We start from the raw sequence: 16730 nt of genomic DNA, 5'->3' as shown, positions 1-16730 counted from the left end.
TTATTCTGGAAATTCATGCAAAAATCAACAAATTTCCACACTTTTCTGCGCTAATAATCTGGAGTTTATTGCAGATTTTTCTCAAAAATTTTCAAAAACTTTCTCATCTGCACTAAACAGCTGCCTCAGCTTTAATTGATGTCAGATTATAGTCCATAATCTATGCAATGAGTAATAAAAAGTCGCATTTACTGTCATAAATGGAAGGATTGGGTTTTCTCTGTGTTGATTTTGGGTCCCTGTGTCTCTGAGTGGTCCTGTCTACCCCTTGATTGTTCCCAGGTGTGTCTCGACCCGTGATTACCCTCTGTGTATTTAATGCCACCTGTGTTTCTGTGTCTTTGTCGGGTCCTTGTCGTACCGGTCTGTTTAATCAGTCTTGCTGTCCCATCTAGTCTGTTGTTAGATGTCTATTAGTTTGCCAGTTGCTACCAGTGTTGAGCCTTAGCCTTTCCGCTCGGCTGTGCTGCCTGGACTTTGGATTGTTTGTGCTTATTTTCATTATTAAACCACCATCATTCATTTCAACCTGGGTCCGCTGCATTCTGCCTCACCACCTCTACCACATATCATGACAATAAATGAGTGTAAATATCATAAATATTTCTAAATTAGTACCACAAACACTTTGGTTTTTATTGTTAAAAAAATCACAAAAAGTATCGCAAAATCCTGGAGGGACTGAAAAGATGTTCAATAATAATATTTAATTTGAAGAATTTCTTGATATTTTAACAGTTTATGATCAGGTTTTATCAATACATTCTGTCACAACTGGCCCTTTAAGAGCATTCATGATCTTTATTTGGTCCCAAACCAAAATGAGTTTGACATTGCTGTTCTCAGGAGTGTAAATGTGTCTTGTTTTATTCCCTTCATTTAAAGCAAAAAAAGCTGAATCATAGATTTTAACAACCCTGTCTTCTGTTTCACTTTTTAATTGCGTTCAAGTTTGCAGTTGTCGTAAAAAGCCTTTTCACTTAGCGTATGAGTTATTGCAAATGCTCTGTGTAGCGCTCCTATATCTCCATTCTTTGTATCTTTTCAGTTTGTCTTCCTGCCTATATGCACATGTCTCTGCATTAGCCAGAATATAAGTCTGCTTGTGAATTTTACTATCAGCACATCTCGCTGCGTCTCAGCTTGGCCAGAAGTTACCCAGCGGTGAGCGTCGCGTTGCAGGGATCATGTTTGCTGATAAGTCCTGCTGCAGCTGCCTGAAGCTCCTGCAGCTATTGGCAACGTGAAGTCTAATCTCTTAAACTTACCCCATTTTAATTAATCCTCCGTGCTTCTTGTGTTGTCCAACAGGTCATTGACTCAGATCCCAGGGCAGCCAGCTTCCTCTCGTTTGTCTGCGCCCCTCCCGGCCTCCTCTCCGGTATTTGATGATCCACCAGGAGCCTTTTTATCGAGCCGGACGGAGCTGGAGGGACAGAGGGAGAAAACCGAGGGGGTCATTCATAAATGAGCCGCTGTTTCTGAAAGCAACACCAAACCATCACAGCTCAGTCAATAACATTGATGAGCGCGGCCGCTTTTATCTCTGCTGAGCAAATGATTGAGGCACAATGAGCAACAGAGACACGAGGTTTGAGAGGCAAAAGTATCCTGATACTGTAAAGCAAACCCTGTCCTCCTTTTTTTCTGATTCAATTAGACGCTGAGTCAATTACATAATTAGTTCTCCTCTGTAAGGAGAGGCCAGTGTACAGTTACACACACATGCCACAACACTCACACTCAATCCATGTGTAGGCAGAGTTCCTAGAAAACTGAGCTAACAAAACAGGGTAGTGTTTTCAGATTAAATTTGTGAAGCTAGTTTATAGTGTGTTTAGAAACGCATTAAGAGTTCAGCTGATGAAATTCAAAAATCTGATCTTTTTGCCATCAGGTTGTGCTGACAGCATCTTCTTTCTGTGTGTCGTTGCTGCAGAGAGAAGACTCAAGAATCAGTGAGGTGTTTAAATTAAAGTCAGAGGAAGCAGAGATACAAGATGCTTTTTTCTCACTGTGGTCCATGTTTGAAAAAAAAAGAAGGGTGGAGAAAATGTAGGATAGTTGCAACAAATATTCAATGCATTGGATAATTTCATCACTATTTCATGTTTTCCTAATATCGGGCCGCCCAATGTTTTAAGGAATCTGGACTGCAGTGGTAAAAACCTGAAATATTTTGGCTATTCAACCTGATTTCTGCAAAGACCTGACTTTCAAAAGCTGCTTGAGAAACCTCTAAGCTATAAGTAAAAGACAAACAAATGAACATTTTCATTGCATTTCTTTTTTTTTTTTGGCACTTACCTAGAAACAAGCACAAAAACTGGAGTACTTGCACCAGCTCAATCTGTGAGAAACATTTTCTTTAAAATTTAAAAGTGAAAATACTTTTAAGGTAAAAAAAATTTCTAAGACTAAACCCGGTGACAACGGGCGAAACAACAAAGCTTGCAGGAAGGATTTCCTCATCAAAAGACTTTAGAATTACAGCAGCTACAGACTAAAGATCCAACTCTAACTAAAAAAACAACAAAACAACAAGAATAATCAATAACAATTTGTATAAAAACCAAGCTCATCCCACCTCACTTAAACACCGCCTGCTCCACTAACATCTCCATCCACCTCCTCTGTATCTTGTCACCCGCATGATGAGAAAAGCGACCGAGGCTGAGATCACGCGATGCCTGACGCGTGCTGCTTCTCGTGGGATGCTGGGACGAAATGTGCTGTATCTGCATCCTCCAAAGCTCTGACAAGTCGCTGTCACATAGAGACGAACCCCCCTCCGCTTCGCCCTCCTCCGTCCCCCGGAGAGCTAAATGACTGACAGGGGCCCTCCGGTAGATCCTCCCCGTTTTCCCACGCACGCTGCTGCTCCACCCGTGAACCAGAGGATCAAACGTCCACTGTGTTTTATTTAGTGACTAAAAGACAATAAAACTCCGACTTCTGCCTCTTCAAATTAAAGCAATTTTTGCTTTACACTCAACTTTCCAGCAAGCGCATGGATGGAAGAGAGAATAACCTCGCTTTGACAATCCCACTGAAACTGACAGGCTTATCAGGCCTGACTGAAGCGACCCATTTATTTTGAACATTCTCCTCTCGCTTTTCCTTTCCTACCAACACACCGTCCCCCCCCTTTAAATCACCAAGTCAGTTTGCCATCGTTCCGGCCCGTTTCATCCATCCTCCGCTCCCTCTGAAACTATGCAGGGAGGCTTTCAGGGCGGGGTGTCTATCAGTGATCTCTGTGTGTGTGTGCAGCGAACGCCGAACGTCTTTCACATCCCGCAAAGTAGAGGAAGAGGTGCGAATAATGTGCGGCGTGACTGTTGACAGCTTCTGCGCTCCCAGTAGACACGCAGCCTCACACGACTGCTTGTTTGGTTTTGCGTGCTGAGGGTGTTTGTGCGTGGAAGTCTCTCAGCTTTTTTCCACATCTTCACACTTCACAGGCCGTGTTTCCTCAAGATGACATCACCTCATTTTCACTTTGGAGCTAATATATTTTGGCTGTCTGGATTTGAGGCGTACCATTAAATGCTGAGAAGAGTTGAAGGAAATGATAAAAGATGGCTTGGATGCTGTGAGAAACATGGACTGTCGGCGTAATTGGAATTCTGGAACAAAAATTAAACGCATTCAATGAAAAAGGCAGCCTAACACTCTTTCTTTGTGGTTATTTTTGCACCTTAACAAATATAAAGAAAAGTTCATTTAAAAATGAGGGAAAATTTTGAAATAATGAAACAGATTTACAACATTTATGCAAAAATATACACAGCAAAACTTGGAGAAAGATTAAAAATAAGAAGGTAGACGTACTTTACCAAGCTTTTAAGGTGGAAATATTTGCTTCATTGCACTTACATAGCATATAGTTCTGTACAAGTGTCATTTTTTAAAATCAACATGTTCAGAAAGTCGTTTTGTCGAAAGTGTTTATGCACAGTTTCTCTTCAAACAGCTTGCTTCCACAGAATTAACAGTTTAATGAAGATCAACAACCACAAACCAGACAGCAGGCGGATGCTAGCTGTTGTTTTTGGGTTAATCACTATGAACAAATTTCAATTGGTGAGAAAGGATGACATTGTGCCCATTGTGCAAAGGCTTCAACAAAGCCAGCCAATCATAGAGCAGCAAGCTTCCAGGTCAGCTCATAAAGGAGTTCCTCAAAATTGAGCTATGTATGATGTTATCAGGAGGCGATCACTTTGTTATTATGACTACTGCAGATGTTGTCAAAGGTTCTTTATATTCACTGTAAATTACTGCAGCTGAAAGGGATCATAATTATAGGAATCATATGACATGGTGAAAAAAAAAGGTCTATGCAGCCGTGTGTGTGGCGTATAGAAATGCATGCAAAGGTGGAGCAGGACATGTGGAAGGTCAGTGAGACAGTGGTGAGGTGTGCTGTAGGAGTGAAGATGGGACTGAGCTTACACCAGCGATGAACTCTGAGCTTCTTCTTGATTGTAATGATGAAAGACAGGCTGATAACTGTAGGGTTAGGCGGAGACACTCTACAACTCCTGGGTTATTTCTTGAAACCCAAGAAAGAATGCTGCTTTGACAGCATTTAATAAGCTTTAGCAAAATGTTGGGCTAAGAAAATGTGACTCAGTTTAAGTAAGACAAAAGAGTAGAAGAAGCATTTTTTGAACTGTACAATGACCTGATTAAATGCTGCTGACTGTCCTCTGTAGGATGAAATAAGTCGGTAAGACGGCATAAGTTTGTTGTGTTATATGCTAATGTCAGTAACTTCAGCTCACTTTAAAGAATGAATTTGTTCACTTAATACAACACTATCTTTTGCCTGCTAAGTACTTACTATAAGCATGCTAGGTTTAAATTTCACATTTTCATCAAAGAAATTGTCACAAACAGGAAATATTTGGTGCTTTGTACTGAGTGCCGATCAGTCATCTCTGTCTTTGTTTATTAAGTCATAATTTTTCATGCAGTATTAAACTGAACCTTTATATTTTTTAACCCAGTGAGACTTGTGCTACAATAGCATACACTGTAATTACCTGTCCTCATATGGTCCCTCACAGAGCATTGAAGTTTCATTCTCAAATGATCACTTAATCTTTAATTATAGACAAAATAGCCCTAAATAGTCACAGAAAAAGTAACACACCAGTCCTGACTGAGTTGAACACTGAATTGCACGACCTTCATCCTAATGCACATGCACTATTCAAACAGGGAGCTAATCAAAAGCAACACACTTACTTTAAAGGTGTGACAGGGCTTTATGTAACACAAAATACACTTAGACATGCATAGTAAATGTTTTTCAAGATGCTGACATATGAGGCAAGACAGAAAATAGTCTGAGTGGAACTTAAAGCATGCGACAGACTGGTGAGCTGTCCAGGATGAACCCCGCCTCTCGCCCGGAACGTTTAGAAAAAGTAAAAAATAAGAAAATGTGTGGTTCGTTAGTTACTTTTTGTTGTAACAATGCCCCTTGGCAGTCAATTTTATGTCACTGGAAAACCTTTTAATTTTCCTCTCAAATAGTGAAACAGGGTTTCCCCCAGCGTATTATAAGCCTGGCGGGCCACCAGGCTTTACTTGTGCCCTGTTACGACCCGTCTAGGGGTGGCCAGATCATAACATGAAAGGTCCCTCCTCGTCCCATCCCAAACAGCCAACACATACAAAGTTAAACATTTTACAGTGATATTTATTAAAAAAATATATGTTTGATTTAAATATAACAAAAATGGAGCATATAACGTCAGAATGAGCTAGTGCCAAAACAACAAACAAAAGGAACTATCTAAATAATAATCAACTTACCTATCCAAAAATAAATAAACCAAATGACAAAAACTTACCTCCCTAACTAAAAAAACAGGAAAGAACTAAGGCAACATAAATGGCAGCTCACTCCTACAAACTCCAAACCAAGAAGTTTAACAAACAAAACAAACAATGTGGCCGGTTGAGATGAGCAGAGGAGGGATCTTCCAGGAAGTCCACGTCAGCCGCTTTTATACTCCTCACATCCGGGAAGCCACCAATCGGACGTCCCCCGTCGTCCTCCAGGCACCAATCAAAAACAAGTACCTGCACACTCATTTACATAATCACATTTAACGACTCCAGTCGTAACATGCCCCCACCAGGCTAACATTGCCTTTTTAAAATGATTGCATTTTTCAAGACTGTATAGTTCAGGTATTAATCACATGATTATCTAGTAATATTTTCAAATTTCCTGTCCAATTAAAACATTTTTTTACTCAAAAACACGACGGGGCCACTGGATGAATGACTGCCACCCAACCACCGGACTTAGCAAGTTTTCTGGAGGAAACTTTGGAAACATTTATAAGGAAAACGTATTTGTGGTGTACGGATGAACAACTTTAAAAAAGCCAGAGCGACTAATACAACCTCGGTGAATGACTAGAAACAAAGCTGGTAACTGGATCGTTCGTTCAACAAGGACTCTCTTGTTTCTTCAATCTATGCTTCCATTATGTGTTGTTTCTTTAAACTTCAACTGTCCAATCAAATAAACTCAATTTAAACTGTCCATGATTGGCAGACAGAGTTTGGTAATTTGGTATTTCATGGGCACAGCTAAAATCACAAAACATTTTCCTAACAAATGTGCAACGACTTAAAAGGAAACAAGCGGATTTGTTAAAAAGAAAACACAAACTATTACTTTTTGCACAGCCTGTACAACATTAATCAACAGGATTTCTTTTTCAGCACTATGTGAGGCAGTCAAATGAACAGTATCCACACGCTCCTTAAAACTAACTTGACATTAATGCGCTGACTTGGTGCCAGTGTGCTGCGGTTCAGCAGGTGTCAGCATGTGAGGCTCTGTGATATTAGAGAGAGACAGCCAGGCTATGTTGGCACAGCTGGAGGTCACAGCAGGACGGCGACAGTCATGCAGGAGGGAGCTGGAGGACGAGGAGGACGCTCGGTGGGATAAAACGAGATCGCGACTTTAAAACCTGTCCGTCTGCAAGCGTTCTGGACCTACGTTCGTAATTGCCGGAGGATTTAAAACTACAACTCTTCATTTTCCGAGGCTAAATAGGAAAATAAGAAAATCCCTCATTTGTCAGTGTAAGAGAGGGGATTTTAGAAACCAGTCAGATTTGTATGTTGCTGTCCTTCTGTTCAACACTCTTCTACATCTGGAGTTGGACTGTCGGGTTCTGCAAAGTCAACTTTTCTCATCGCAATGGAAATTAAGTCAAAGTACTGTCTGTTAGCAGCAGTCCTATCAATAAATGAGTCATGATGGCATGCTGTTTGGCCCTCGGTGTGTGACGGAGGAATACACGCTGCTGTCCACTAAAGGTAGCGGTCCAACCCGGACGCCTGCTGCAATATTTTACAGTTTCTCTAAAGACTCGGACCAACGGCTTTGCTCTGAAACACGGCTGCCTGCTCTTGTTTTATGAGCCCCCTGAAGCAACAATAACTACCACCTGCCACAACAATGACTTACACTGTGGCTCTAAATGAAGCGGAGAGAGTAAATGTACGGCGGTCGGGTGTAATAAGACGGTTTGACAAGTGATGGAAGAGTTCTGAAGGCTTAATCAAACGCAATATAATCGCTAAAGCTGCCAGTAAAATAGTAATATCCTGTTTTCTAGTTTAAAGGCAACCAATTTAACTGCCGTTGTAGTTCTAGATATGTGGTGCAAAGCAACATGTTCCAAAATCAGGCTATCAAATATGTGTGGAGACATTATATCCCATCAACTAATACATGAATGTAATCTATTTAGTGGAGAAATATGGTAAGCAGTAATTGTTTGCCAATAAGTCATTGGTGTGTAAATGTGTACTTTACTTTTTCAGACGATCACAATTTGTAGGAAATTTGAATTTCTAATTTTATGACGGTATATGTCTCTTCCTCCCCTCTGTGTTTGCCAATTTTCACTAATCTACCACTTTGCGTCTCTATTCCCAGGAGAGTCGCTACTCCCAGTGCGCTCTGGATCAGTAACTTAAGTGAAAAGCCCGTCTACTGTTTCTTACATAAGAGAGGACAAACCGCTTTACAAAGGTTGAATAATGTGCAGCAGCAACATTTGCTGGAAGATGTTACTCTTCAAGGAAACAAATAAATGATGCAGATATGTGACAGAACCGCTCAAGCCTGAGAAACTTGGCAATGTGGTCAAAATGCTGTCATAAATGGTGAAGCCTTTCATAAGTGCGTTCATCTATGTCTGGTCTCAATGAAATGTAGGCTGACTGGTCATTGATGTCATGTTTCAATACTGGCACTAATGCTGCTGCTCTGTTGTAGAACATTAGCTAATGATATACAGAGACCTTCTGTGAGTTTATCCAAGGGGATAAGCCGGCTGTCCTACAGCCTTTAAAACAGTGGTCCCCAACATTTCAAAGCTCAATAACAGCAGAGCAACTGTTCAATATAAAGTGAAAGAAAATGGTGCAAAATCCAACAAACAAAAGTCAAATAAAATGAAGAAACCGCTACTGGCGGCTCATTTGGTTTGTGCTGAAGTGAAAACAGAGAGTTAAACATACTGGATATACGTTTCACATTCCGAGAGGCAAACATAGTTTTCTTTCCACCCTGGCCTCTCCTAAAGCTTACACTTAATATGCAAAACTCTGGAAACGATGCTTTTCCCATTTCAAGCTCCGTCTTCCAACCATGAATGAATACTGCATTAGCAGTGCATTAGCCGGCTGTAATACACGGCAAATTAGAAGATGGAAATTAGAGGGGAGGCAAAAAAAAAAAAAGTAATAGCTCCCAGCCTCCATCGGCCTTGCATATGCTGAGGAGTTTCTTTAGCGGAATGGTTTCCATTTTCTTCCCTCAGACGCGTTCCGACGAGCAGAGCGAGAACCCCCTCCAAGCACCACTCCCCGTTCCGATGTCGGAGGGAGAAATGTAGGTTAATGAGGCCCCACCCAGGGGCCTCGCCGGCACCTCCGCTACTCGTCGTATTCATCGGAGAGACTCTGAGACATCAAAGGTGGACGCGAAGAAGAGTGCAGTTGGTTAGGCAGCGCGAGCGCAGAGCATGAATGAACTACGAGCCTCCGCAGAGATACGCAGAGTCAGACGCTTTACGAGAGCGGCCTGACGCTCAGGTCGGCAGGGATCCGAGGGTTGTTAGTTTAAAAAGTGGAGATAAAAATAAAGACCTGATTGTAACTGTAGAAAAAAGCAGCAGGGGAGAACACTGAAGTGCTTTAACAAGGAGTCAAAATGATTTTTTTTTTTTCTTATTCTGACTACTGACTGTGTCACAAGGGGAGGGAATATATTCAACAAGCTCTGGAATATGATGCAGCACATTTCAGCCCTCCGCATTTTCAATGCAGTACACATGCAAACGGGAGAGAATGCAAGTTGTTCAAGTGGTTTGTGGAACATCAACACCTGCCATTTATTATATTTCTTACACGTGTACCAGATCAATATGATTAAAGATACATAATTTATAGAGTGAACAAAGCTACTGGAGGTGGAAGGGAAGAGGAAACTGATTTGGGAGCAGAGTCGCCTGATTTTCAGCTTCACCAGCCCTCGTGTATTATTGTCTGGTCAGAAACTCGAAAATCTGAGTCCTTTTCCGGTCACTGAACGCACCATCTCTAAGTTCTCCATGCTGACTTTGAATCTTCCTCACTGTTCGGACTTCCACAGCAAAGGATTCATACTGAAGACCCATTAGTTGTTAAAGAAAAGTCAAAGTCAGCAGGAAGAGGAAACAAAGAAAAATAAGATGTTATTTCTAAAAACGTCCAATATATTCTAATTTAGATTTTCATTCAAAGGGCTATTAAACATTAAAAAGTATGCTCCAGGGTCCTTTCGAGAGGGAGCTTTTTTAACACCAATAGAAGATGAAAGAGTTACAAAAATATGCCAATTTATGCACCAAAGTATAAATCTCTAACACCCCAGTTATTATCAAATGTCCCAGCTGTTGCAAAAACGACGAGAAATTGTTGTTTTGATCCACTTAAAGGGGCTGTATTATTTGTTTTCCAGGCGCATAGTGACATTTTATAGCATAGTCAGGTAACTTCAGTTGTTAAAATGCTATATATTAAATACGACTTAAAAGAAACGTTGCCTTGTATTTTAACGTCTTGAAATTGGGCCTGTGTCACTTTAAGAGCTTCTGCTCTTTCTGAAACTCAGGAGTCATCACGACATCACTCCTCTATTAACCCTTTAACACCGTCTTTACCAGTGGTGAGAAGTGGCTCCTATAATGAACTCGGCATGATGTGCAGTTCCACCAGGTGTTTGCTAATTGTTGCTGGCTAGTCTGAAGGAGCTTTCCAAAAACACCTACCAGGCGTTTTGGAAAGCTGAATAGTTGCCATGGGAGTCTAAAGGATTTCTCAAACATGCATGACAGAATCAAGTCAACACTCCAGGTATGTTTTGGATGAGAGAATAACATCATAGCATGATGTAAAGCTCAAAAACATCAATTCTACACAACACACACAACCTACACCACACTGGCCCTTCAGTGTTGTGTAGGTTGTGTAGTGTTGTGTAAGGGAAAAACAATAGATTTTTGAATATTTGAACTACCAAAGAAAACGGTCTGATTCTAAATTAAAACAAAAAATAAAATATATATCTACTTATTTATTTATAAGAACACGTGTAACTTTAATGTATTCATGCAAATCACAATAAAGACCTCATAAAAGTCCGTCCACACTTGTGTGTTTTCCTTCTGGTGGTCATCTTGGTCTCATTCATATTGCGTTCCAAAGTGGAAATGCTGCAGATGAATAATACAGGCAGCCGACGACCTCAGAGCAAACACTTTTTCTTTGTTGCTTATTTTGCATGAAGGTTTTTCATGAACGGCCCATATTCAAAAGAGGACAAAGGAGGGAGTCTCTTCCGCCGAGGAGGAGAGCCGGTTCAAAGGAGCCAATTCATGCAAATGACGAAGCAAGATATGAGGCCTTTTAGACAAAGATGAAATGTCACGGAAAGACCGCAGCTTTGAAGTGATACAGGTGGGATCCCTGTAAGAAGGCTAGGCTGTTATGCTTGATTTTTTTATCTCTAAATGGAGTGGTTTTCAGATCTGATGGATTACCTGTTTACTCTATTAGACGTTAGGTCAGCTCCCAATTAGTCTCAAAAATGGTATTTCCCCCTGCCAGTTCACTTCAGTTTGGCGTTATCGTATGAAAGCGACGTTCCAGGACTATTGTGTCAAAAAATACAGTATGTGTTGTCTTTAGGAGGCCCAGTCTAAATTATCATGTCAGCAGCTCATGTTTAATTAATGAAGCAGCAAACCATGTAATTACCCTGCGATCAGAGAGGAAAACAAGGCTTGATTAAAAACAGGCCTCATCTAAATAACTTAGCATGAGTGTGTGTGGGTGTGTAGGAGTGCATGCGTGTGATCCAATCAGCAGAGTGGCTTTCTGTCACCCGTTTCTCCCACTGACTGAAGGAAGGTTATGGATACCTTCATCTTGCATCCATAACAACAGCTACACAGGGCTAACCTTCTGAGCAACAGATATCCGTAAATACACACACACACACACCCACACACACACACGCCATTCCCTATCGAATGATGGCACATCTTTTCACCGGCGGTGTCTGCGCCACAGTGTGGTGACTAGACTAGACCGTTCAAAGTTCTGATCTTTGAGCGAGACGCCTGGATGAGCTCGTTCGTAAAGTGAGATATCTCTCAGAGGAGGAGAAACGAGGCGACGCGTGATAAATGACAAAGACGTCAGGAAATAAGACGCAAAAACTGCAGAGGCAAACAAAGATAGATAATAAAGAGAGGATGTGGTATTACGGGCAGGAGCGAAATCATTCTGCTGGAGTTAAAGTAGCACAGATAAGACTGAGCGATTGTTTCAGGATGAAGCCAGTTGCCTGAAGCTGTCTTCTGAATTACTTGAGGTTTTTTTTTATTACGTACAATTGTTTTTACCTCAGACAGTAACCCACATACATTACAAAGCTCCTGCTAAGGATTCAGTCGTATTTTCTATTTCTATCCTCTGTCAAAGAGCAGCTGCTAGCAACAGTTTTGTTAACAAATTAGCTTGTAAAAGAATATCTGCTCATTTAAAGTTACAACCACAAGCACCCCTCAAAATTTATATTTCTTTGGAGTTGTTTTGATGTATAGACAGTGTACAAGTTGTCCTTGAATGCACCACGGAAGCCATCTGAGTCGCTCTGCATGTATGCATGTAGCATTCAGCTAGCATTTGGGGCTAGCTGAATGCTACATGCAGGTTCATGGTTCATTATGAATGAGCCATTCATAATGAACCATGAATAGGGTTCATGCACCACAAATCTGGAACAAACTTCCAGAAAACTGTAAAACAGGTGAAACACTGACTTCCTTTAAATCTCGACTAAAAGCCCACCTGTTTAGAGTTGTATTTGAAACATAATCAATTACGAATTTTACGATGGCACTTGACTTAATGCAATGTTTTGATTGTTGATTCTATGTTGCATGACTTTGTGTTTCTGTGTTTGCTATGATGTAAAGCACTTTGAAATGCCTTGCTGCTGAAATGTGCTACACAAATAAAATTTGATTTGATTATTCACAGATTTTTCTGTCGAATGTAACTCCACGGCATTTGCAGAAAAATTGCCTATTATCATTTTTTGTGTGGAGTATATGTAAAATATTCAAAACAAATGCAATTTGTGAGGTTGAAATATCTAGGCTACTTCACGCTACTAGCTAGCGTTTGTAAAGCAGCCAGTCCAGGAGTGCTATTTATTTTTCGCTGGCACTAATTTACTGTACACCCAAAAGCAGAGATAACAAAGACCAATGATGTTAGCTTCTACAGTAGCAAGTAAATGGCCTCCATTAAGATAAATTTGTTTATTTTGTATTTGGAAAATATCAAATGTCATATAGTTCAATAAAAGCTTTAGTAAACATTAGCACAGTCCAAGAAATCAAAGAAAGTTAAAGTACCTAAAACTTGAAAAAGGCTAACTATTATGAATTTTAACAGCCTGACACTCAGGTTTAGTAAAAACACACCTTCGAACACGCACACCTGCTCCCAGAGTGTGTGTCCTGTGTCCGATGTTGTTTCATCAGAGAATCACAATGACATCAGCAAACAAAAACCATCCGCACAACCTGCTGAAATTCATATCCATTTGCTCTCACACAGCCTGGCACACACACGATCTGACCTCATTCCTACAATCTGTCTCCCAGGGGCCAAAATATGTAGAGGCAGACGAGGACAGAAAAAAAAAAAAAATGAGCATCAGGTGAAATGGAGTAAAACAGCACTCGGAGACATTAATTCAACTTAGGTGGAGGAAGGGGAATACAAAGGGAAAATCTGATAAGAGCCACACAACAGGAGGAGGGGAGAGGAGAGGGGGGGGAGGCATTTCAGGGTAAGATATAGAGCCAGTATGGATATCAGTGTCTCCCCAGGAGTGGTGTTAATACACAGAAAGAGGGTCATGAGGCAGCGGTAGATCTGCTGGGCAGCAGATGGCTGCGTGAGTCACCTCATCACTGGGAATGAATGGAGACAGGACGGTGAGACGATGGGCTGAAGGTGACTACAGTGAGAAGAAAAACAAGAGATGATGCTGATGATAGAAGAAAGAAAGAAACAGGAAAGTAAAATCACTCATGTAGCTTATTAAAGTCCTCTGTCTCCTTAAGCAGCACATCAGATAAGAAAGGATAAACTCGGTATGACATTTAAAAAAAAAAAAAAGAACAAAATCCTTTCATTTTACATTATGCTGACCTTAGAAAGTGAGAAACCTATTTCGATGGAGTGAGATGATGTAAGGGGAGGACAACAGAGTTATATTAATGGGATTTGGGATCACGTGAAAGAGACTGTAGCCCGCATGGGGCTCATGATGTAGACTCATATTCAGTAAATTAGAATATACGTTCCAATGAAGCTCGTTTATCGGCTTAAAAGTAAACCTGAAAAGGTTTTGAAAAGATAATAAACAAACACTTCTGTAATAAAATGTTTTTTACTGGTCTGATCCAATTGTTTTTTATCTTGTTTTCATTATCTGAAATCATCACAACTAACATAAATAATGGCTTGAAAGCATCAGTCCATGTGTAATTAACTTATGTTTAATTTTATGAACCGAGTTACTGAAATAAGTGAACTTTTTAATGATGTTCTAATTTATTGGACTTTATTCTATATTAGGTAAAGCATTAGGCAAGAAAACACATCAAGAATATTTTGCTTCATTGGAAAGCAAAATAACATTTAACAAATGAAACAATATGTAAAACCTGATTAAACCTGATTTTCAGTACGATTTGAACCTACCATGTTGGGTCAAACTCATAATCTGTCATGTTAAATTGACCCACGACTGGATTAGCAAAATAACCCAACTGGATTATTTTATACTTAAGATAACGACAGCCCTTTAACTTTTACCTGGGATAAAATAATAAATGAGACGGTAAAGTTATGGTGGAAAGTAATATTGATGATAACGATTTTTATTGTACGTCAAACAATGGGGTTGTTCTCTTGAGTAATATTAGCAATTTACTTGCTAGCAAGCAGAAGCTAATGCTAGCTGTGTTTGCACTATTTGTAATGAGAAATTCAGTTGTTTCCTGTTAGAAATGATCTTACTCAGCGACGAATTAGTCAATATTTGACTCACCACTGGGAGAGGAAAAGAAATAACATGAGTGGGTTATTTTAACTGAGTACTTTTTATTAACATCACCGGTTTGAGAGCTCTCTCTTCAGTGCATCAGGGTTTTATTCTCTGGTTGGATCCTGAAATGAAGACAATTTAAACGTGCCGAGTGTGAAATTACATCCACACGTGATAATCAGAACTTTTTCCAGGGGCTCAAAGAAAATTACTTTGGGACCACAGGTACATAATAAAATCTAACTGTGCTGTATTACAGGTCACAGGAAAACAATTTTGTTGATCAAGTATTTACAAAGAGCCTTATTTTTTTACCTTATATGTCCAGTAGTATTTGACAAAAACTGTAAAAAACAAAAAAAAAGAAGTAATTTCGCAAGAAGTTGCTTTCTTCTGTAAACGTAAGTTTGTTTTTTAAACTTATCAATAATAATTTAGCATCCCATAAAATGACATTTTTATCATCATATGTGCAGTAAATAGTCAGTTTATGTGTAAAATATTCTTGATTTGCTGACGCACTGACCTCAAAAACCATGTTTTGCTACCGAGCAGAAGCTAATGCTAGCTGTGTTTGCACTATTTGTAATGGGAAATTCAGTTGTTTCCTGATAGAAATGACTAACTTAACACTTACCTCAAAAACCATGTTTTTGAGGTAAGTGGAGTATAGTTTTGTCAGATGATGCTGCTGTTGTAAATCCCGGTTTTGTTAGAGTATTTTCACAGCAGCCGTGGATTACCTATGCTATTAACAACCCGTTTTACAGACATATGTGAGCCAGAGCAGCTTTACAGGGAATTTGCTTCTATAAAATGCAAACATGCGAGACCTGATAGCGGAGGAGAAGCAGATAAACGTTAGGAGCTGAGTCAGTTGCCTCAGAGCAAGAGGATGACAAACTTTCCAAGTCAATATTAGAGCTTTTTAATGTCCAAACTGGCTAAGCATTCAGAAACACTGTTTCTATGTCAGAAACAAGTTGGATTGGCAATTAAGAGACGCAGTTATAACCAACATGTTTGAAATTGGGCACAATAAAAGCTACGTTTTATTATCTGCAGAGATATTCGGTTTGGTTATGGCCGCAGCAGCACTGGAGGAAAAATAACAGCTTTAATATCAATGACGGACTAATGAATGAAACCATCTGAAACTATTGTTAATTGAGCTTTTTCCTCTTATAATCTGATATGACACCCTATTGCTTTTCTGAATAATGACGCAGAAACACGAGACGTGATATGATTCTGGTAGCGTTGGCAGAAACAAAAAGTGTATGTCAGAGTCTATAGAACAAAAATAGCCACTTTAAAAATCAACCATATGTTCTAACGGTGGCCTGGTTCCTCTGAATCGATAGCAAACCTTGACCTTCCAGAGGCGATGTCAAGGTTTTCCAAAAGGCTTTCATGTCGGTAACATCGCCAGCGCTAACAAGGAGCCATCAGAGATACATCAAGGCCTTGGTATCGACCGTCTGGCTCCTGCAGGCATCTACAAGGATCTGTATCTGCTGAGGCCCTTCTGGATGTCATCACACAACTCGCGCTTTCTGTACGGACGGGCAGCGCAGAGGAGGAGGGGAGAGAACCCCCTCGTTTGTTTCTCCTTGACAAGTCAAGGAGAAACCTGCGATTTTATGGTGGGATAGGAGTGGTTATTAAATGAGACATGCAGAAAGGAAAAGAAATATCTTGAAAAGGGGAACAGGAGGGGCGAAATGATTAGCAGTATGCGGGGGAAGGGACAGGGAAGGCGAGGCATTGATCAGCCGTCAGTAGAGTTTACAGCTGATTAACAAGCAACAACAGCCGCAAGACGTATGAACTCTTTAGTTAGTATTTACAGATGTGCTGCATTGGAGCGCGATCTATGATCGCCTCCAGCATGGTCTTTATATTCAGCTACAACTTAAGGTTTACTGCTAATTGATTACAACATATAACCAGCTTTAATCCCAGCTATACTTCTCAACAAGTTCCTCAATTCAGTCCTCGG

The 16730-nt window shown here is 40.3% G+C and overlaps 1 protein-coding gene across 8 annotated transcripts in view; it reads right to left on the bottom strand.

The window, feature by feature from the left end:
- LOC102231170 overlaps nucleotides 1-16730 on the bottom strand; it is a 69688-nt gene that overhangs the window by 28281 nt on the left and 24677 nt on the right. For all 8 annotated transcript variants that reach the window (XM_023336959.1, XM_023336954.1, XM_023336955.1 and 5 more), the window contains one exon: nucleotides 1269-1426. The gene's annotated coding sequence lies outside the window, so the exon portion shown is untranslated. The remainder of the gene's footprint in view (nucleotides 1-1268; nucleotides 1427-16730) is intronic.

Source organism: Xiphophorus maculatus, chromosome 7 (genome assembly GCF_002775205.1).
Source record: "Xiphophorus maculatus strain JP 163 A chromosome 7, X_maculatus-5.0-male, whole genome shotgun sequence".
Lineage (NCBI taxonomy): Eukaryota > Metazoa > Chordata > Actinopteri > Cyprinodontiformes > Poeciliidae > Xiphophorus > Xiphophorus maculatus.
This window is presented reverse-complemented; position numbering and strand designations above follow the sequence as displayed.